General features: G+C 45.2%; 1 long non-coding RNA gene across 1 annotated transcript; it reads left to right on the forward strand.

Moving 5' to 3' along the window:
- The first annotated feature begins 279 nt into the window (after positions 1 to 279).
- Positions 280 to 17,731, forward strand: LOC139075060 (uncharacterized). Its single transcript, XR_011525090.1, has 2 exons — positions 280 to 445; positions 17,528 to 17,731. It is a non-coding gene; the product is annotated as an uncharacterized lncRNA (long non-coding RNA).
- The last annotated feature ends 4,665 nt before the right edge of the window (positions 17,732 to 22,396 follow it).

Below are 22,396 nucleotides of genomic sequence, written 5' to 3' on the forward strand. Positions count from 1 at the left end.
GACCTTGCGCTGGCAGATGGACCCTCCTACCAGAACTCCCATCTGTTGATTTTGTGCTCCATGCCGCAGCTCCCGAATGGTGCCGATGTGTTTTAATCTTTAAAATATATGTGACTTTGACATTCTACTCATTAACATCTCTATTTGTATGAACAGAGAAATAAAATGTTTTTCTTAGCCAAATCTTTGAATAATATCGAAGCTTGAAGGAAATGAGCCGTGGCCTTGAGCACCCAGAACACACTGATAAAGCTGATGCATTTGGTTGTGTGTTTCCAGTTAGTCAACCCCAGCTTGCCTCTTGGCAGACGACAGTAACAGATGAGAAGGTGCTTTCTGTGTCAGCATTAATGTATCATTGAAAGCAAATCACTGCCAATTTGTAAGATGAGACTGCCATCTAAGAGAAAAACCACCATATTATCAGGCTGAAATATTTGGAGGGGTAAGTAAGGCTTTATGTATTTAAATCGACGGATGTGTTTGGATGTATTTTTTGCATGTCACTCATTATGAATTCTTAGAGTTGAAAGCAATGATGACTTCTCACTCTGGTGGTGGTGAACTCAAAAATATACTTTTTATTTATTTATACCTAAGATACATATGTAGCTGTTAAGTGTTATCTTTGTCTTGGATTTTATTGCTCTGTCTTCAAAGCCATCTCTTATTTATAGGGATAGAGATTTAATCACAAGAGCTGGGAGAGAGTGCAGTTCTGCAGTTAATTTTGCCAGGTCTTTTTTAGGTTTAAGAGTACTTTTAGGACACTTAGGGTGAATGCTTGTGGTAATAATAGCTCTTGCTTATTGAGCTTTCACCGTGTGCCAGGCCCTGTAGTAAGTGCTTTGTATGCACCACTTAACTTAATTCCTTCTTATCCACTTAGATTTCGTGGTCCAACATTATAATCATTCCCTTATACAAATGGCCTTAACATCCTTGCTCTTCTCTTCCCATCATCCTTCCTTAGCTAAACCTTAATGTGGCCAAACCCAACCCTCCTCTTTCCCTAGTCACTCGTTCCAACTGAATGGTAAAGAGAATACACAACTGTGCTAGTTGGTCTCACTTTAAACTCACGTCTACCAATCTCAAATAGGACAAAATGTGTCCTGGTAGTCCTACCAGCTCCCCTCCCAAACGGCCAGCATTCTCAGTGAAAAGTTGGGAACCAACATGGTTGGTTCAAGGAGCCAAGTGATGAAAGGCAAGAGTAGTGGGAGATGACATCAGAGAGGTTACAAGTGTCCAGATCACAGAGGCCCTTGTAGGACATTGTAAGGTCTTGGCTTTTATGTTGAGTGAGATGAAGAACCACGGAGGGTTTTGAGCAGAGGAGTGTCAAGGTCTGACTTCAATTTTAACAGCGTCACTCCAGCTGCTATTTTGAGAATAGACTGTAAGGAGCAAGGACAAAAGCAAGGAGACAGGAGATGATTGCAATAATCCAAGCAAGAGATGCTGGTGGCTTGGACCCAGGTGGTTACAGGAAGGAGATTAGAAGTGATCTGATTGTGCTGTCTTTGAAGGTAGAGCCAACCAGGTTTGCTGATGGTTTGGATGTGAGGTGTGATAGAAAGTGAAGGGTCAATGAAGACAGCAAGGTTTTGGCCTGAGTGACTTTAAGGCTGAAATTGTTCTTTGCTGAGAAGGGAAAGACGGTGGGAGGAGCGGGTTCCGTGGGTGGGAGCGAGAGGTAAGTAGATGGAGAGTTTGGTTTTGGACGGTTGAGTTGGAGATGTCTGTGAGCCATCTCTGTTAGTTTCCTAGGGCTGCTGTAACAAATTACCACAAACTTCATGGCTTAAAGCAGCAGAAATTGATTCTCTCACAATTCTGGAGGCTGAAGTCGGAACTCTGAGTGTCGGCAGGGCCAGGCTGCCCTGAAGGCTCCTGGCGAGAATCTGTTCTTCGCCTGTTCTAGCTTCTGGTGGCTCTTGGCATTCTTTGACTTGTGGCCACACTGCTCCAGCCTCTCCTCCTTGGTCACAGTGCCTCTCCCCTACAGAGGTCGAGAGAACCGAGGGACTGTGGTGCTGGACTCCATGTGTCTTAGTCCATTCGGGCTGCTATAATGAAGTACTATAAATTGGGTGTCGTGTAAACAGCAGAAATTTATTTCTTAGTTCTGGAAGCTGGAAATTCCAAGATCAAGGTGCCGGCAGATTCAGTGTCTGGTGAGAGCCCACTTCCTGGTTCATAGAAGGCCTTCTTCCTGCTGTGTCCTCACATGGTGGAAGGGGCAAAAGCTCTCTGGGGCCTCTGTTATAAGGGCACTAATCCCGAATCCACGAGGGCTCCACCCTCATGACCTAACCACCTCCCAAAGGTCCCACCTCCTAACACCATCACATTAGGGATTAGCTTTCAACATGAGAGTTTGGGGAGGACACAAACACTCAGTCTATAGCACCAAGTGAGGACACTGATACAAAAAGGAAGAAATGACCAACCATATCAGATGATGCAGGAACAAAAATAAGATGAAGACCGAAAGGTGACCATTGGCTTTAGGAAGATGGAGCTCAGAGGAGTTTTTGGAAAGAGCAGTTTGGGAATAGGAATGGAGGCAAAACATGGTTGGAGAAGATTCAAGAGACAATAGGAGGATGCAACTTTGCTGAACTTATTTATTAGCTCTAGTTGCTTTCTTGTGGATTCTTTGGGATTTCTTATATACAGAAAAAAATTGGGAAACAGTAGTAATGGTTGCACAACAGTGTGAATGTACCTTTTTTTTTTTTTTTTTTTGGTGAGGAAGATCTGTTGCCAATTTTCCCCTTCTTCCTTGAGGAATATTGTCCCTGAGCTAACATCTGTGCCCATCTTCCTCTATTTTGTATGTGGGCTGCTGCCACAGCGTGGCTTGATGAGTGATGTAGGTCCACACCAGGGATCCAAACCCACGAACTCTGGGCCAGCGATGCGGAGTGCGTGAACTTAACCAGTACGCCACGGGGCTGGCCCCATTGTGAATGTAACTAATGCCACTGAATTATACACTTAAAAGTGGTTGAAAGGGAATATTTTACGTTATACATATTTTATCACAATAAAATGTTTAAAAATAAAAAGAGACACTAGGTGAATAACTGGAGGCAGTGATCATAGACAACTGTTTCGAGAAGTTTTGTTGTAAAGCAGAGAGAGGTAATGAAGAGGGGGTTTTGAAATTATTTTTTCTAAGATGGGAGAAGTTATAGCATGTTTCTCTACTGATGGAACGAGCCAGGGGAGAGACAGTTCGCCCATAATGACAGGAGGGATGGCAGCAGGAGAGTGAGGAAAAATGATGAGGGAGCTTGTGGAAGCTCTCTTCTGATGGCTCCTGTTTTCTCATGAGGTCAGAAGCAAGGTCATCTGTCAAGAGTGAGGATGAGGGGCCGGCCCGGTGGCGCAGTGGTTAAGTTCGCACGTTCCGCTTCAGCAGCCCGGGCTTTGCCAGTTCGGATCCCGGGTATGGACATGGCACCGCTCGGCAAAAGCCATGCTGTGGTAGGCAGCCCACATATAAAGTAGAGGGAGATGGGCATGGATGTTAGCTCACGGCCAGCCTTCCTCAGCAAGAAGAGGAGGATTGGCAGCAGTTAGCTCAGGGATAATTTTCCTCAAAAAAAAAAAAAAATCTAGAAAAATGATTAAAAGAAAAAAAAAGGAGTGAGGATGAGGACAAGGCGTTGGAGGTTGAGAGAAAGTGTGAAATGGTCGCCTTTGGGGGGTGGGGTGAATGGACAAGGGCCGTGGTCCTCTGCTCAGGTCCTCAGACCAGCACAGCAGCATCACTTGGGCATTGTTGTCAGGCCCAACCCTTCATATCACGGATTCAGAAACCCAGGGAGTGGATCCAGCTCTCTGTGCTTAACAAGCCCTCCCGGCAGATCTGAGGCCTGCTCTGGTCTGAGAAGGCTGGCCTACTTAAATGTGGTGTAAGTCGTGGGCATTAGAGGCCGCGTGAAGTTAGCGGACCTGAGAGGCTGGTGGAATGATTCTGAGTGTGGATTCTGGAGCCAAGCTGCTGCCTGGGCTCTGTTCTAATTCTTCCACTTCATTGTGCGATTTCGACCTTTCTGTGCCTCAGTTTTCTCATCGTGAAAATGAGGATGATAATAATAGTACCTCTTGGGGGTCTTGTGAGGATTAAGAGGGCTATGCAGGTAGCTGTTATCATTCATTTAAAGGGGCGCCTTCAGTATGGTGTCATATTTTTTTTTATTGTGACATCTAGTTGCACGGGGTAAAGGAGATGGAGAGTTGCATTCAGCAAGGGCTGGGGTTAGCCAGATGAAGGTCGTGAAGTGAGAAAGGGTAGCAGAGTTGAGGGTGTGGGCAATGGAAGGATTTAAGGATAAGCTGTGGGATCTGTGCTGTGTAAAGAAGCAAGTATGGGCATGACAGCGGGTGAGTGGGACAGTAAAAGGCAGAAGGATCAATGGATGAAAGACCCAGTGGGGTGGAATGCTTGTTGGAGCTGGAGGGGCAGAGGGGTGAGCTGGAAAGACAGCTGGGTGGTCATAGCGTGTGATCCCGGAAATGGATGGTTTGCAGTTATTAGTAATAACAAAGTCTGGGTTTGGGCTAAGGTCACGTGGAGGACAAGATTATTATTTTTTTTTTTTTGAGGAAGATCAGCCCTGAGCTAACTGCCAGCAATCCTCCTCTTTTTGCTGGGGAAGACTGGCCCTGAGCTAATATCCGTGCCCATCTTCCTCTACTGAATATGTGGGACGCCTACCACAGCATGGCTTGACAAACGGTGCCATGTCTGTACCCGGGATCCGAACTGATGAACCCCAGGCCACCGAAGCGGAACTTGCACACTTAACCGCTGTGCCACCGGGCTGGCACAGGGACAAGATTATTGAGAAGACCTCAAGGAACTGAGAGACCAGGGTCTTGGGTGAGTCATCTACCAAGATAATGAAGTCACCAAGAATTATGATGAGATAATGGTGGCGATAGTGACAGTGAGGCACAGGCTCATCCTCCAGCAATGAGAAGGATGTCCTGGGGGTCCATCAGAGGCTGTGACAAGAGAGTCTAGCCTGATGATGTGCCTTTCTAAAGGGCGAGGGCTTCTGGAGGCAGGAGGGAGAATGGTTGGGGGGTGACAATGAGGAGCAAGGAAGTCACCCACCTCCCCTTCAGGCCCCTTGGTACAAGGGTAGTGGGACAGAAAACAAACCCAACCCAAGACGGCTACAGTGGAAGCTTGCTCTCGGAAAGGAGCCAGGTTTTGGTTAAAGGGAGAATAGGAAAGGAATATTTAAAGAAGCTGATGATATTTACTTTCTATGCCCAGCACTCAGCTGGACACTGAGACAGTGAACAAAAGAGTGAAAGTTCCTCCCTCCTGGGCCTTATGTTCCACCTGGTGAGACAGAGTAAACAAGATTGAAAAAGTCAAATATATAGTCTATTAGATAGTGCTAAATATTAGGGGAAAAAATAAAGCAGTGAAGAAAGATCGAAGTGTCAGTAATTGGGAGTTAAAACTATAATAGTTAGCTAAGACAGGCTCCCTGAGAAGAAGACATTGGGTAAAGGCCTGAAGGAAATTGGAAAGCTGACCAGAGACCTGGGGGTAAGAAGAACAGCAACTGCAAAGGCCCTGAGGTGACAGCATGCCCACGATGTCTGAGGAAGAGCGAGGAGGTCAGCGTGGTAGAGGTGGAGGGAAGGGATTGTGGGGGTGAGAGGAGGTCGAAGTGGCAAACAGAGGGGTGGACAGATCATGTAGGGCCCTGTGGGCATAGGAAGGACTTGGCCTGTATACTGAATGAAATGGGGAGCCCCTGAAAGGTTTTGGGCAAAGGAGAGATGTGAATTGCATTTCGATGGATTCATGCTGACTGCTGTGAGGACAAAATAGGGGGCAAAGGCTGATGTAAGGAGACTAGTTAGGAAGCTTTTGCCATAATCCCACTGAGAGCTGGTGGTGGCTTGGACCAGGGCAGTAGTGGGGGCATGGCCTTAGGAGCCCGAACGGCTGATGAATGGGTGCATCTTACTAAGGAGAGACCAGGTAGGGTGTGAGGGCAGAGGTGGAGTAAGAAGGGGCATAGTGTGTTGTGGGCAGTTCTTCTGGTTTCTTAGTGAATAAGGAAGCAAGCTGAATGTGAGGTGGGGGGCGGAGGAGACATATTGGACCTTTGCAGGGAGAGGACAACGTTTAGATAGTCACCTAGGAGAGTGAGAGAGGAATGGGTCTTAAACTTAAGCACGCACAGCAGGCTCACCTGGAGTGCTCGAGAAAGCAGAGTGCTGGGCCCCACGCCCAGAGTTTCTGACTCAGTCTGGGATGCGGCTTGAAAATTTGCATTTCTGACACATTCCCAGGTGATACTGATGCTAATGCTGCTGGTCGGGGACCAGTTTTGAGAACCACAGGAGAAGTGCATTACAGTCAGTTTGCCCCGCAGAATGGAGCACCCATTTGTGCCTCATGATGGTGAATTCACTGAAGGCCGCCAGCATGGCTGTGTTTTTGTCTCTGTCATGCTCAGCTGCACTGGAACCGGCACAGAGCAGGCAGGTAGGTTTAACTTGGGTTGAATTTTAGCCAAGTGAATGCTACAAATCCTGGGAAAGGCAAGTGGGTTAAGGGGAGAGGCACTGGAATGACTGGGCTGATTGACCTTGGATGTGAATCTGGGCAAGGTGAGAGGAGAGGTGAGTTGTTGGTGGAGACGTGTCAGGATCCAGGATGTCCAGGGTTGTCGTGGTCTGGGTCCTTAGAGGGAGTGAGCTAGAATTGAGGTTATGGATGGGGTGAGACCATAGCAAGGAGTGGCCAAGGTTGGGTGGAAGACAGGGTGCTTGCAGGACAGGAGGTCCAGGAATGAGAGGCCAGAGTCTTGGAAGGTGCATCTATCTGTTTGGATATTGAAAACACTAAGAATTGAAGCAGGAGCCCGTTAGAGAGAGTGACAGTGAGCCAGGAGCTAAAATCCTCAAGCAGTGAGGTGGTGACCTGGTGGCCCAGAGGTGACGGCGACAAGGAGAGGTGGTGGGAGCTGCATTCTAATGACAAGAGGTTCAAAGCCAGAAGGTTTTACAGGAACGACCATGGAGAGAGGTCTGGCATGACAAGGGGAACAAGGAGGAGCCCACCCCACCTCCAGGCCTGGAGCAGAGAAGCAGGAGTGAGCAGAGCCATCACTTAGGGAGCCGCTGGGAAGCTGAGCTCTCAGGGAGAGTCAGGGTCCGTTCCCTCTGTAGTTCTCCACCCTAGCCTCAAATGAGAAACACCTGGGGAATTTGGAGACCACACCGGAGCCTGGACCCCACTATCTGAGGTTTGAATTTCATTAGTCTGGTGAGGAGCCTGGACTTGGGTGTGTTCTTAAGCCCCTGACGTGATTTGACTGTGCAGCTCGGGAGGGAGAGGGAGACGGTGAAGGGGACGCTGACAGGAGTCCAAGGATGTGGGGGACTTTGCCGGTGATTGGCCTGGGGTCCAGAGGGAAAATGGCAGGCTTCAGGACATGGGACCAGACTAGGGGAGGATGGTGGGCATGAGGATGAAGTCTGGGGGAGTGGGGAGACCTGGCAGACCTGGGCTGAAAGAGGGGTCAAATGCCTGCCTGTGGTCTCAAGGCACATCGTGGTGGTGAGGCTCGGAGTGTTGGGTGTTGGGGAGAGGGAGGGATGGGGTCTCGCCTGGAGCACAGAGAGGGCAGTGGCCCCTCTTTACCTGGCAGTGGCAGAGGCTGGAAGAGGGGGAGGGGATCCGAGTGGAACACCTTGAATTTGAGGCTCCGCCCTGGCTCCTAGCTTCCTCTTCTCCGCGTCCGATCCATCAGCAAGTCAGTAGGCTCTGCAGAGACTGAGACAAAGGTCTGGGTGCAGGTAGCTTATTTGGAAGGTGTTGCCAGAAGGTGGGGGTGAGGAGGCACCGAGAGTGAGATGGGGAGGGCACAAAGTCCATGTAAGGGTGTTGTCAGCCTCACTGCTGTAGGGGAGGGGCTGCATCCCACAGGACCTCTGGGAAGCATTCAGAATACCTGGCGGGGTTGTCTTGCCAAAGATGGGAGGCCGAAGCCTTTATCCACTGGCTCCCATCCCCACTGGTGGAGGCTGCTTCTGGGGCGTCAGTTCCCTGACCACCAGCCTGTGCTTGCCTGAGGGCCAAGGTAGTTCCAGCTGCAAGGCTGCACTGGAGAAGGCTCTGGAGCCAGAGGCAAGTCAGCACTTTTCAAGACAGCCGTGGCTAAACTCAGAGGTGGGCGAGAGGCTGCACCACAGGCTCCATGGTGTCTGCTGCCTGACCCATTGCCCCACTAGAGTGCAAGTTCTTAGCGAGCGGAGACTGTCATTTCTGTTCACGGATGTGTCCCAAGAGCCCAGCACAGTGCCTGACAGACAGCAGGGAGCAACGAATATTAATTGAAGGAAGTTAATCCTTTCATCAATCCAGTGGTAGGTACTACTGTTATCCTCATTTTTAGACGAGGAAATTAAGACTCAGTCTTGCTTACAGGGGTCGCCCGGCTCACTGGTGATGCAGCTGGAATATCAACCCAGGCAATCTGACTTTAGACTCCAAGCTTCGACCTACAAGAACTTACTTCATCAGGAGCTAGAGTTACTGAGGAATATTATCAGACCTGATCCTCAAATTTAGTATTGGCAGTGTAATGCTTTTAGGTATTTTTTAGAAGATTGCCTCGCTTCTATGGCATAATGGCTTTCATGTTGTATTAGGCTGTGATTTAGAGGATTCATAAGAATGGAAAATGCAAATGGCTCAAATGCCTTGCAGGGGAAGATAAATACTTAGCAGCTGGCCAGGGTCAATCCAAGAGCAGGTGGGGAGGCTCCTGGCGGAAACTGGAGAGTACATGCTTCATTTAAAGTGAGCCTCGGTGGTGGCCTATACTTGGTGCCTTACAGCAAGGGTCAGCAAACCTTTCCTGTAAAGGGCTGGATAGTAAACAGGCTTTGTGAGCCATACAGTCTCTGTGGCGGCTGCTCACCTCTCCCATTGCAACATGAAGGTAGCCACTGAGAATACATAAACAAATGAGTGTGACTGTGTACCAATAAAACTTTATTTGCAAAAATGGGTGACAGGGCAAATTTGGCCCAAGGGCTATAGTTTGTTGACCTCTGCCTTACAGAAATGTAGTCCAGATCTTCTGATTTTTCGAGAGAAGATGAAAGTTGGGATTTTTTGTGAAATTTCCCAATTCTGAAAATATCATATAGGCTGCCAGTTTGCACTCACTAATTTAGCGGCTTGCCATATTGCCTCAGAGGTTGGTATATTTCTGTTCAGGAAACAAGACATAAATATCAACAACCATAATACACGTAGTATGTGAATAATACTGCAGTTCAAAAGAGAACATTTCCTCTGGACTGAGAAATAGTTACTAAAGGCTTTGGGAGGAGGTGGTGCTTAGCTGTGGTTAAAAGTTAGGTAATGTTTTTCCATGTAAAATGTACAGTGTGGGAGCATTCCCAGCAAAGGCAATGGTATGAGCAAAAATATTTGGGGAACCACAAATATTTATTCTGACAGGGAGCAGCAGGCGATAAGGCTGGGAAGGCAGAGAATAAGATCAAGGACTGCTGAGGGGGCGGGGTCCTGTCTGCAGCCCTTGAGCCCCGTGCTCAGAACTGCCTGTTAGGAAGGTTGATGTTAGCAATGCCCGTTAAAGATTGGAGCATAGAGGGATCAAAATGGGGAGGCCAGTTAAGAGAGCGTGAAAGACTGAATGTTTGTGTTCCCCCCCAGATTCATATGTTGAAGTTCTAATCCCCAGCGTGATGGTATTTGGAGGTGGGGCCTTTGGGAAGAAATCTGGTTTGAATGAGGTCATGGGGTGGAGCCCTTACAAGGGGACAAAGGGACTAGAGCTTTCTGTTCCTGCCCTGTGAGGATACTGCAAGAAAGCTGCTGTTTGTAAACCAGCAAAAGGGCTCTCCCCAAGAACCCACGCATGCTGGCTCCCTGATCTCAGACATCCAGGCTCCAGAACTGTGAGAGGGAAATGCGTGTTGTCTAAGTCAGCCAGTTATGGTAATTTGTTATAGAAGCCCGAGCTACCAGGGAGGCTGTTGTAATAGGTGGTAAGAGCTTCTTGAAATGAGCTCTGAGTTTGAAATCAAATTTCTAGCTTTAGAATAGAAACATAGGATGCCAGAACTGAGAGGAAGCTCAGAGATCTAACGAGGACTGCACCCCATTGACAGATGGGGAGGCTGTGATCCGAGAAGAGATGTCAAACAGCAAACCAGGGTAGGGGTAGGCCTGCAGCCTGGATTCCCAGGCGCATTTGAGCACGCACGCCAAAGTGCTTTGGAAGCATAGACTCTGGGGAAGGAAAAAGAGTTTTCACTGCATGTATCCTATAGTGAAACGTGGCAGCTGCTCACCTCTGCCACTGTAGCATGAAAGTAGCCACGAAGAATACATAAACAGTGTATTTCACTACATGCAAAGTCCCAGCATAAAATTTAAAAACAGCAGCAAAAACACTTGCAACAAATTCAATAGACTGAGGCTTGTTAGTTTTAGTATATAACTAGCTCTTCCTTTTGCAAAATGCTGATATGCCAACAGAAAGATGGGTGAAGGACAGTTTGTAGAAGAAATATAAACAACAGAGAATCACATTTTTAAAACTTGCTGGAAAGCAAAGAAATGTGAAGTAAAACAATGTATTCAAGTTCATAATCAATTGGGGAGAAATTTTAATATTTTTTCCTTTTTTTTTTTTAATGGTGTCTTAGTCTTAGCGAAGGTTCAGGGAAGCAGGCACCTTATTTTTTCCAGCTTTATTGAGATGGAATTGACTTTCCGTATGGGGTAAGCGTAAGGTGTACAACGTGAGGACTTGATACATGTATATGTTGTGAAATGTTTATCACAGTAAGTTAGTTAACACCTCCTTCACCTCACGTAATTACCATTTTGTTGCTATGGTGAGAATATTAAAAGTCTACTGTCGTAGCAACTTTTCTGTACTGTTAACAGTAGTCCCCATGTGTACATTAATCCTGAGAACTTATTCATCTTCTAACTGGAAGTTTGTATTCTTTGACCAACATCTCCCATTTCCCCCACTCCTCAGCCCATGGCAACCACCATTCTACTGTTTCTGTGAGTTTGATCTTTTAGATTCCACATGTAAATAAGATCATACAGTATTTGTCTTTCTCTGATTCATTTCCCTTAGCATAATTCCCTCAAGGTCCATCCATGTTGTCACAAATGGCAGGATTTCCTTCTTTTTTATGGCTGAATAATATTCGTGTGTGTGTGTGTGTGTGTTTCTGTTTGTATCTGTTTGTGTGTATCACCTTTTCTTTGCCCATTCATCCATTGATGGCCACTTTCGATGGATTTAGGTTGCTTCCATGTCTTTTTTTTTTTTAAGGTTTTATTTTTTCCTTTTTCTCCCCAAAGCCCCCCAGTACATAGTTGTATATTTTAGTTGTGGGTCCTTCTAGTTGTGGCATGTGGGACCCTGCCTCAGCATGGCCTGATAAGCAATGCCATGTCCACGCCCAGGATCCGAACCTGCGAAACCCTGGGCCGCCGAAGCAGAGTGCGTGAACTTAACCACTCGGCCACAGGGCTGGCCCCTGGTTGTTTCCATGTCTTGGTTCTCTATTTTGAATGAAGCTACAATGAACATGGGGGTGCAGATATCTCTTCAGTATCTTGTTTTCATTTCCTTTGGATAAATACCCAGAAATGCGATTGCTGGATCATATGGCAGTTCTATTTTTAATTTTTTGAGGAACCTCCATACTGTTTTCCATAGTGGTTGTACCAGTCTACATTCCGACCAACAGTGAACCAGGGTTCCTTTTTCTCCACATCCTTGCCAGCATTTGTTATCTCTTGTCTTTTTTATAATAACCATTCTAACAGGTATGAGGTGATATTTTACTGTGGTTTTGACTTTCATTTCCTTGATGATGAGTGATGTTGAGCACCTTCTCACGTTTTTGTTGTTAGTGCTGTCAAGTCAATTCCGAATCCTAGTGACCCTGCGTACAGCAGAGTGGAATCCGGGCCAGTCTTTGTGCACCATCCTCTCACCTTCCACTGCTCTATCAGACAATGCTCCACTGCTATCCACAGGGTTTTTATGGCCAACTTTTTCAGAAGTGGGTGGCCAGGTCCTTCTTCCTAGTCTGTCATAGTCTGGAAGCTCCACTGAAACCTGTCCACCATGAGTGATCCTGCTAGTATTTGAAATACCAGTGGCATAGCTTTTAGCATCACAGCAACATGCAGCTGCTACAGTATGATAACCGACAGATGAGTAGTGTGCTTCACTGACCAGGAAATGAACCCGGGCTGTGGCAGTGAGACTGCTAAATCATGACTACCAGGGCTGGCTCCTTTTCATGTACTTCTTGGCTATTTGTATGTCTTCTTTGGGGAAAATGTCTGTTCAAGTCATCTGCTCATTTTAAAATCAGATTTTTTTTTGCTATTAAGTTGTATGAGTTCCTTATATATTTTGGTTATTAACCCCTTATCAGATACATGATTTACAAGTATTTCCTCCTACAGAATAGGCTGCCTTTTCATTGTGTTGAGGGTTTCTTTTGCTTTGCAGAAGCTTTTAGTCTGATGTCGTCCCACTTGTTGATTTTGAAGCAGGCGCCTTCTAACGTTGTGCGGACAGGCATGTGTCTTGGTAGAACCACCTGGAGGTCAATTTGTCATCGATTTCAGAAGGCTTAAAACTGTTCAAACCTTTATCATGGCAATTTCACTTCTAGGAGTGTATCCTCAGGATATAATTGGAGAGGCATGAAGAAAATATGTTTTTAGGATTTTCATCTCAGTGTTCTTTATAACACACAGAGAAAAAACAGAATCACTGTAAATGTTACCAATGGCTCCTAGCGATATTTTAAAATATCCAACAATAAAAGTCTGGTTAAATAAATGATGATTTAGCTATATAATAGAATATCATGCAGCCATTTGAAAGACTTTTTTTTTTTTTGATGAGGAAGACTGTCCCTGAGCTAATGTTCATGCCAATCTTCCTCTGTCTTGTATGTGGGGTGCCTCCACAGCATGACTTGATGAGTGACTGGTAGGTCCACACCTGGGATTCGAACCCCTGAACCCTGGGCCACCGAAACAGAGCATGCGAACTTAAGTACTCCGTCATGGGGCCAGGCCCTGAAAGATATTTTTAAGGCACTCATGAAAAAATGCTCATAAGATAATTTTGGGCTTAGAAGCAGCAGGATACAAAACTATGTACATATACGATCATAACTGAACGATGATACAGTAATTTTGGCTCACACTTATTCAGTGCCCTCTACATACCAGGCATTATATCATTTGATCTTTATATAACTTTCTAAAGGAAGTATTATTATCCTCGTTTTGCAAATGAGGAATCTGGGGTTAAATAACTTGCCTGAGATCATCAACTAGAAAGAAGCAAGGTCAAGATTGAAGTCGGAGCTCTTAGAGCCCCGATGAACCACTGAGCTGGCGGGAGGTACAATGGCCAGGGGAGGGGAGGGCAATACATCAAAAATGTCCTGGGTGATGGAATTAAGGTCCCCATCTCAGTAAAGGGGAACTTCTGCCTTCAGGTGCTGAGGACTAAAAGCTTGAGGTCATTCTGATTCCCTCTTTCACACCTCACATCTGGTCCATCAGCAGATCCTATCAGCTCCAACTTCAAAAGACAGTCAGAATCCGGTCCCTTCCCACCTCCTCCACCGCTTGCACCTGGAGCCTCCCAGCTGGTCTCCCTTGCCCCTCACCGTCCATGTGTGCAGCCCAGGACACCATCGCATTGGTATCGCATGGTTGCCCGGTGGTGGGAGGAGGGTGGAGTCCTTCAGGATCTTGGACATATTGTAATCATGTTTTAATAGTGTTACAAGGAGAGTGATACTTATATGATCAAAACATTTTAAAACAGAAGATGGAGCAGCACCTCCCCACCCCCCAGCCTCAAGGCCCCCCGCTGAGTGGCTGCCACCCTAATCCTCAGCTCCTCAACCCTGGGTTTCTGCACCCCCTGGGCTCTCTGGAAGCCCCTCAGAGAAGGTGACCTGGTGGCGTCTCGTGGCCTGAGGAAAGCGGCGCCCAGCGGCTGGCAGGCAGGACTGCCTCGGCCTGAGAGTCCCACGGCAGGCCCCGACAGGATTGTCTGGTGGCTTTTTACTGTCCAGTCTCAGTTTCCTTCCTGTTCATTGTCTGTCAGAGGAGGGGGGTCTGGCAGGCTCAGGGGCTTTGAAGTTAATGGCTGCTTTTATTTCCTCCTCCTGGAGTCTGGGGAGTTCCTACGGTCTCGTTCCATTGTTCCCCACAGAGTCCTAGGCAGACTGGAAGGCTCCTTACCACACACCTATCCCAGAGCTCTGAAACGAGGGCTGATGCTGTAGGTGGCCACATGGCAAAAAAAAAAAAAAAAAAAAAAAGAAAGAAAGAAAAAAAGAGAAGCCAGTATTTTAAAAATCAGGAGATATCTCAATTTCTTCTTGCTTTGAAAAATCTTACCATCTGGCAACAATGGGCCCACATTCAGAGCCAGAACAATCCCAGGGATGCAGAAGGGGCTCCTCGCTTTGGATGCACCGTGAGCTGTCCTGCTCACCACAGTCCTCCCCACTCCCAGTGCTTCCCTGGCCCCTCAACTGGGGTGGCCATTGACCATCAAATTGTGCTGTTGTTTTTCTCAGAAAGAAAAGCACTTCTCTCTCCTCTTGTCTCTTTCAAAGTGGGGGGTGAGGGGTGGGGGAGTTGGGCCAGGAAGGCTGTGAGAATTTTCTTCCACCCAGCGAGCTTCTTTCTCTTATGTTGTCTTCTTGATCCTCTTATCCCCCTGGGTTGTATCCCCCATGGTCTAATCCCATCCCCTTCTCTTTTTTTCTTTTTTTAAGATTTTATTTTTCCTTTTTCTCCCCAAAGCTCCCCGGTACATAGTTGTGTATTTTCAGTTGTGGGTCTTTCCACTTGTGGCATGTGGGACGCCACCTCAGCATGGCTTAATGAGTGGTGCCATGTCCGTGCCCAGGATTCAAACTGGTGAAACCCTGGGCTGCCGAAGCGGAGCGTGTGAACTTAACTACTCGGCCACGGGGCCGGCCCCCCATCCCCTTCTTTGACAGAAGGAGAAACTGAGGTCCATGGAAAGAGGGCTACCTGCCAAGTCCCCACAGTGAATTTACACAGTGCTTGCTTCAGGCTGTAAAGAACAATGTCCTAGGAAGGTTCTAGAATGTTTTGTTATTATTACAAGTGGCAAGTATTAGAGAGCAGGATGTACTTCCACTCAAGTTTCTTCTTTTCACAGTCACAACAGTCTTTTAAAGAAAGAGTAGTTCCTCCATTTTACTAATATGAACAATGAGGCCCAAAGAGCATCAGTGTCCAGGGTCACACAACTTTCTGGGTCTCATTTGAAAAATGGGGATTAAAAACCACTTACCAACCTGAAGTCTGGGCCAGTGATTGCTTCAGGTCCCCATGGGCTCTGCTACCCACGTGTCCATCATTTATCAATTCAGTAAACCTATAGTGACCATCTCCTCTACCTCAGGCACTGTACTTGTCTTCAAGGAGCCTAAACTGTGTGAGGGCAAATAGTAATGGCGGGCAGAAATGCAGAAAACCTCATCCCCAAAGTGCCCCTGGAGGGGGATGGGTGAGTTCCCATGAAGAGTGGTGTGGCACACGAGGTCTGTGAAAGGAAACAGAAGTGCATGTCTAGTCTGTTTGGGCTGCTATACCAACATACCACAGGCCGGGTGGCTTATAAACAAGAGGAAATTATTTCTCACAAGTTCTAGGGGCTGGAACTCCCAAGATCAAGGCACCAGCAGGGTCACATTCTGGTGGGGGCCCTGTTCCTGCTTCATAGCCAGCACCTTCTGGCTGCGTCCTCACATGGTGGGCAGGCCAGGGATGTCTATGGGGTCTCTTTTATAAAGCACTAATCTGATTCATGAGGGCTCCACCCCATGACCTAGTCATCTCCCCTGGGCCCCACCTCCTCATACCATCACCTTTAGGGGTTAGGATTTCAACATAGGAATTTGAGAGAAACACAAACATTCAGACCATAGCAATGGGTTTCCTCTGGGGTAGAGTTCAGAGGGGACAGAGGTGGGAGCTGGGCTGGCTACATGATTTGCAGGGCCCAGTACAAAATGAAAACACAGCGCTCCTTGTTCAAGAAGCTGGGAAAAGTGTTGTTAAAATGCTAAAATATAAAGTTCTGTCCTTTCTTCTGCCATCTCTTGACTTGCCATGGGTTTTTTTTTTAATTTGCGATTTAATGTTCTCAGTAAAGAAAAATTAAAAATATTAGCATGAGTTTTATCATTCGTCTTTATATTGTGCAGTAACACTTTTCAATGCAAAAATAAGAGCATTTAACTCACATATAGGATCCCTGAGATTACACAATTTGTATTTTTTGGCTTGTATGTGCTCATGTATTTAGTTCATACAATAACACTGCATATGCTATACAAAACTAACTCAACTGGTTTTATTTCACTTCTTTTTGTTTGTTTTTGTTTGGGGGTGTTTCATTTTTTAAATAAATATTGTGTATTTAAGCTATAAAACATGATGTTTTGCTATACGTATATACATAGTGAAATGATTACTATAGTCAAGCTAACTAACAGCCATCTCCTCACATAGTTACTTTTTTCTGGGGGAGGGGGGTGACGAGAGCACCTGAGATCTACTCTCTTAGCAAATTTCCAGCTTACCATACAGAGTCATTGACTACAGTCCCCAGGCTGTACGTTAGGTCTCCAGAACTCATTCATCCTGCATAATGGCAACTTTATCCCCTTTGACCAACATCTCTTCATTTCCCCACCTCCCTGCCCCTGGTAACCACTGTTTGACTCTGCCACTATGAATTCGACTCCTCTGGATTCCACATATACATGAGACCATGCAGTCTTTGTCCTTCTGTTACTGGCTTATTTCACTTATCATAGTGCCCTCGATTTATCTCAAATGGCATAATCCCCTTTTTTAGGCTGAATAATATTCTCCTGCGTGTGTGTGTGTGTGTGTGTGTGTCTGTGTCTGTGTGTATCCATTCATCCATCGATGGACACTTAGGTTGTTTCCACATCTTGGCTACTGTGAATAATGCTGCAATGAACTTCTTGAGGTGTGCACATCTTTTTAATGCTCTCTACCATTGGCTTACTGATGAGTAAGGAAGGGCAGAGAGGAAAAGGAATGATGGGTTGTCCTATCTTTTCCTTTCCTTCTTGTCATAATATGTGGCTGCCTAATACAAAGAAGCAATACCAGTAAGAAAGGATATGATGGGGTTCCTCGGTGTGTATTTCTCAGAACACTATTGCCTTCTATTATGGGTTGAATTATGTCCCCCTAGAAAGATATGTTGAAATCCTAACACCAGCATGTCAGAATGTGCCCTTATTTGGAAATAGGGTCGTTCCAGATGTAATTAGTTAAGATGAGATCATACTCATCTTAATGAGTGGGCCCTTAATCCTGTATCACTGACTGGTATCCTTTTAGGAAAACTGAAGATGGAGGCAGAGACTGCAGTCAGGCAGCTGCAAGGTGAGGAACACCACGGACTGACGGCACCAGCAGAAACGAGGAAGAGGCAAGAAAGGATTCTACCCAGAGCCTCAGAGAGAGCATGGCCCTGCTGACACCTCGATTTCAGACTTGTAGCCTCCAGAACTGGAGATAATAAAGCTCTGTTTTTCTAAGCCACCCAGTGTGTGGTACTGTGTTACAGCAGCCCTGGGAAACTATACACCTTTCTGTGTTCAAAGCAAGTTCTAGTTCAAGCTGAAAGCAGGGCCTCTAGGAGCTGTCAGTTCCTCCTGCCCTCCTCTCCCCACATTGTAGACATAATTCACTTACCTTCTACTTCCTTTGAATCTTGCTGAACTCCCACGCCTTATAGATTCACTGGAATTCGGTGCTCATGGGGCATGGAGAACACTATACGCAAATGGGGCAGCAAGGGACAGCAGACACCTACTGCACAACTCTCTGTTCAGGTGCGTGCTCTGCCGTCCCCTCCGACTTCATTTACAAAATACGGGTTCAAAGATAAAATTCTTTCTTCTTCTTTTTTTTTTTCTTAAATAGATCGAGTTAAGAGTCTTTGTGAACACAGGTCCTGGCCTTTGTCAGTTAACTGAATCCCTAGTTGAACCCTGTACTATAAGGGATGTGGCAGAAACAGGCTCTGTTTCAGGCCCTTTGGTTTGTTTTAGGACTTTTGTTTTTTGTTTTTTGTGGTTTTTTTGCTGAGGAAGATTATCCCTGAGCTAATATCTGTGCCAATATTCCTCTATTTTGTAAGTGGGATGTCACCACAGCATGGCTGATAAGTGGTGTAGGTCTGCGCCCGCGAACCAAACCCATGAACCCCAGTCACCGAAGAGGAATGCTCCAAACTTAACCACTGGGCCACAGGGATGGCGCCCAAAGATAAAATTCTTAAGAAGTTCAAGTTGGTGATGGTAGAGCATTAAAACAAGCAGGAGGCCCTTCTCAGCACAGGCTGTGCAAGTGCATAGATCACACTCCCATGAATTGGCCCCAATGAGAGGGAGATTTACTTTTTATTTATTTTATACTTTATGATCTCACACCATTTTTTTTTAATTGAAAAGAGTAATCTGGGCCAGCTTTATAAATGTCCTAGGTTTTGAGTTCTGTTTGCAAAATGCCGGGGTTTTATTCTTCCTGCCTGGTTCTCAGACCTAATCTGTAGAGTTACATCTCAAGAATGTCTAGTCAAGGATCATAAAAGACTTGGCCAATGTTCTCTCGACTGCATAGAGCACATCGCAAGAAACAGTTTAGAGCGATTGGCTTGGTTTTTGGTTAAAGACCAAAGTGGTAAACAAGGCTTATGTCTCAAAGTTTATGGCCCAGATGTCTTCCTTCTGTCCCTATAAACAGAGCCAGCCTTCATGCTTTTGGTCCTTAATGGAGCACTGCGGACCATTAAGACCCTAAGGAAACACTACTCGAAGTATACACCTCAACTTCCTCTGAAAACCTGAGTGCTCGAAGAATTTCTATCACTGACCTCCTGCCACCCAGGACATTCACTGCAGTGCAGTCGGGCGGCAAAAGGCTGCAGATAACCTAAAGTCCAGCAAAGAAGGCTGGCTACATATATCACGATGGGTCTGTATCGTGGGACTCTGGGATAACTGTGCAGCGCTCGGGCACTGCCCGGAAACAACCAAGAGGAAAAACAAGTTGCAGAAGGATGTGTACCATAAGCTGCCGTTCGTGTAGAAGGAAAAAGGCATGAATGTCGGTGCTGGTAAGTGTACAGATCATTTCTGGAAGGAAACACAAGGTGCTGCTTGTCCTTGAGGGGGAGGACGAGGCCTGGGACCACAGTGAACACATGTACATTTCACCGTATATATTTGTCATGTGAAAACTTGTATCATGTGAAAAAGAAACAGAGAAAGGAAAATTAAAGTGAGTATTTGATAATATTAGATTAATTTGTCCTCTGAGGAAGACTGGGGCGGTCAGAGAAAAAAACCTTTTTTTTCTCATTTTCTACACAGGACAGCTGGGGACAGGTAGGACGGTCTTAACCACTGGGCCACAGGGATGGCGCCCAAAGATAAAATTCTTAAGAAGTTCAAGTTGGTGATGGTAGAGCATTAAAACAAGCAGGAGGCCCTTCTCAGCACAGGCTGTGAAGCCCAACTTGTGAGCTTCAGAGAAAGGGGATAGAAGGATGGTAATTGGCTCACAGTAAGCACCTGACAAAAGTTTAGTTTTTGAATGAATGAATGAATGAACGAATGACTACTTCTTGGCTCGGTCAGGTGGTGGGTGGGAGAAATGACTCCAGTCACTCGTGCCCCTGCCATCCGCCGGAGGAAGCCTCTCCCGCTGAGGGCACTGACACCATTTCTACCTGTGGACAGTGACCAACAGTGCAATGTGTTTTCATTCTTCAGAGATTCTGGGAAAACCAGAGACTGCCGAGAATGATACAGAAAGGACTGAAGACTGTGAATGACGTTTAGAATCCACTTAAAATGGCCCCCGGAGCAAAGCCTGAAGCTTCTGCCTCCTCCTCTCACCTATCAGGACTCCTGATAACTGAGAGCTGAAGTTTAGGAAAAGAGGGCTCCAAAGTTGTGAATAATAAAGGCTTTCCTTCTTTTGATGTGCCCTGTATAGACAGATTATTGAGAAAGAACAATACTGCTACTGAAAAAAAAAACAAAAAAGAAACAATACCATGAGTTGTTATTCAGTGGAAGGCCACTCTAGTAAGTATGTCATGTGAGATTTTAAAATAACATTCACTTTTTTTCTGATTATGAAAGTAATGCACATTTCTTGCAGAAAAATTAGAAAATATAGCTATATTAGAATAAAAAGTAAAATGAAATTTCCCGTAATCCTACCACTCTGATTACACAGTTAATATTTTTACGGATCTGCTTTCATTTCTTTTGCATGTGTGTGTGAATGTAGTACAGTTGGCGTCATACTCTAATCTTTTTCACATAATATAATGTGAACATTTTCCCAAGTCAATATTCACTCTCTTAAAAAATATTTTTTAAGAGCCAAATCCTTATTTAACCAGTCTCTGCTCGAACAGTTCAGTGTAATAAAAAAGGATTATGAGGAAATCCCCTGTAAATAAAACTTTATACTCATCTGCTTATTTTTTTGAATAAATTTCCAAAAGTGGAATAGTTGGATCAAGTGATAGATTTTTAAACTTTCTGAGTTCATTTATCTTTTAGAAATATGGTGTTAATTTATATTCCCAACAACACTGTATATGTGTCAACGCTGCATGCTACGTTTTTTAAAATCCTTGACAAAGGTGCATGCCTCTGTTTCCAAAAAATTTTCAATGTCTTTGGTGGTGAGTATGAGCACTTTAAAAATGATATTTATCCATCTGAATTTCTTCTTTCACTGCGGGCCTGTTCATCCATTTCTGCATTTTGGGTGTTGGTGTTTGAAGTACTGATTTATAAGAGATCTATACAGTAAGATCAACCTTTTGTCACATTTGCTAAAAACATTTTCTCCAATTTGTCATTTGCCTTTTTTGGTGATATTCGGTATGTTTAAGTCTTGCATATTTATTCAAATATATATCCTCATTCTTGCCTTTGGTTTCTTCCTATGCCTTATTACCTGGGCCTTCTCCTCTGAAATAATTCACTTATGTGTTCCTTTAATTCTCTGGTGATTTCTGGTGGTGGTTTGTAGTTTTGGGGCTTTGAGGAAATTAATTCATATATAGGAACCCACAAAATGGAGGCCACCATAGTGGGCCTGCTCAGGTCACAAATCTAAACCTAAGTCAGCCTGTACCTACTGGAAACACCTGTCAAGGAAACCTAACATACAACAATCACAGATCTCCACCTCAGCTTTAGTTAGCTCACCTTGCCCTAGAAAGTAGGACCCGATAGCCTTCTAGGAAATCCCCAGCCTCCTAGGCGGTCATGCCCTGTTTCCACATTGCCTCCTCCAACGTTCTGTAAAACTCACTCTTGCCCAAAATCCCGGGGGAAGAGCGCTCCACAGCTCCTGAGGCCCTGTACTCCCCACCCCATGGATTGTTCTCCCTTGAATAAAGGACATCAAACTCATCACTAAATTGTTTTCGTTTTGTCATTAGACAGGTTCTTATATTTATTTTGGTGGTGGTTTAAATAAATACCTAGTTTTACTTTCTTCCCCCAAATTAACTAACTGCCCGAGCCACATTGATCATCTGGTTAATTTTTACGTATATCGTATATGTTTCTAGACTTTCAATTATTCCGGTGATGCTTCTCCATCCATTCGTGTATCGACACCACGCTGTTTTAATTATAGCTTTGCAATATGTTTTAAGATTCAGCGATATGTCTATTCCCATTTTCAAAATTAAAAATCTTAGCTTTTTGCACAGATATTCTTCCATTCAAGTGCTAGAAAAAGTGTTAAGTCTCATCCTCTCCCATCTACTCACAACCATTAGAATTTATTAAAAGAGTTAATTTGGGTAAAGTTGCTATTTTCACCTCCTATTTCTTCAAGCCTTTCTTATTACGTTTCAACCTTTATAACTTCTTCATGAAGAGCCTGCACTTTTTAGTAAGTTTATTCCTAGGTTTTTTACAGTTTTACAAGAATTGATAATTTTGGGTTTTTTTTTTTTAAGTTAAAACTGCTCTTTAAGCTCCAATTAAAGCTTACCAAAGCTGACTTTACGATTTTTTTCCAGGTGGGTATTTGCTTGCAGGAAACTAGTCAGAAACCAAAGGCTCTTTAGCAGCAGCTAGCTATTATGTTCCTTCTATACTCGGCATGGCGGTTATCCCTTTATGCGAATTATCTTATTTAATGATAGAATATCCCCAGCAG

The sequence above is a fragment of the Equus przewalskii genome, chromosome 13 (assembly GCF_037783145.1).
Source record: "Equus przewalskii isolate Varuska chromosome 13, EquPr2, whole genome shotgun sequence".
Lineage (NCBI taxonomy): Eukaryota > Metazoa > Chordata > Mammalia > Perissodactyla > Equidae > Equus > Equus przewalskii.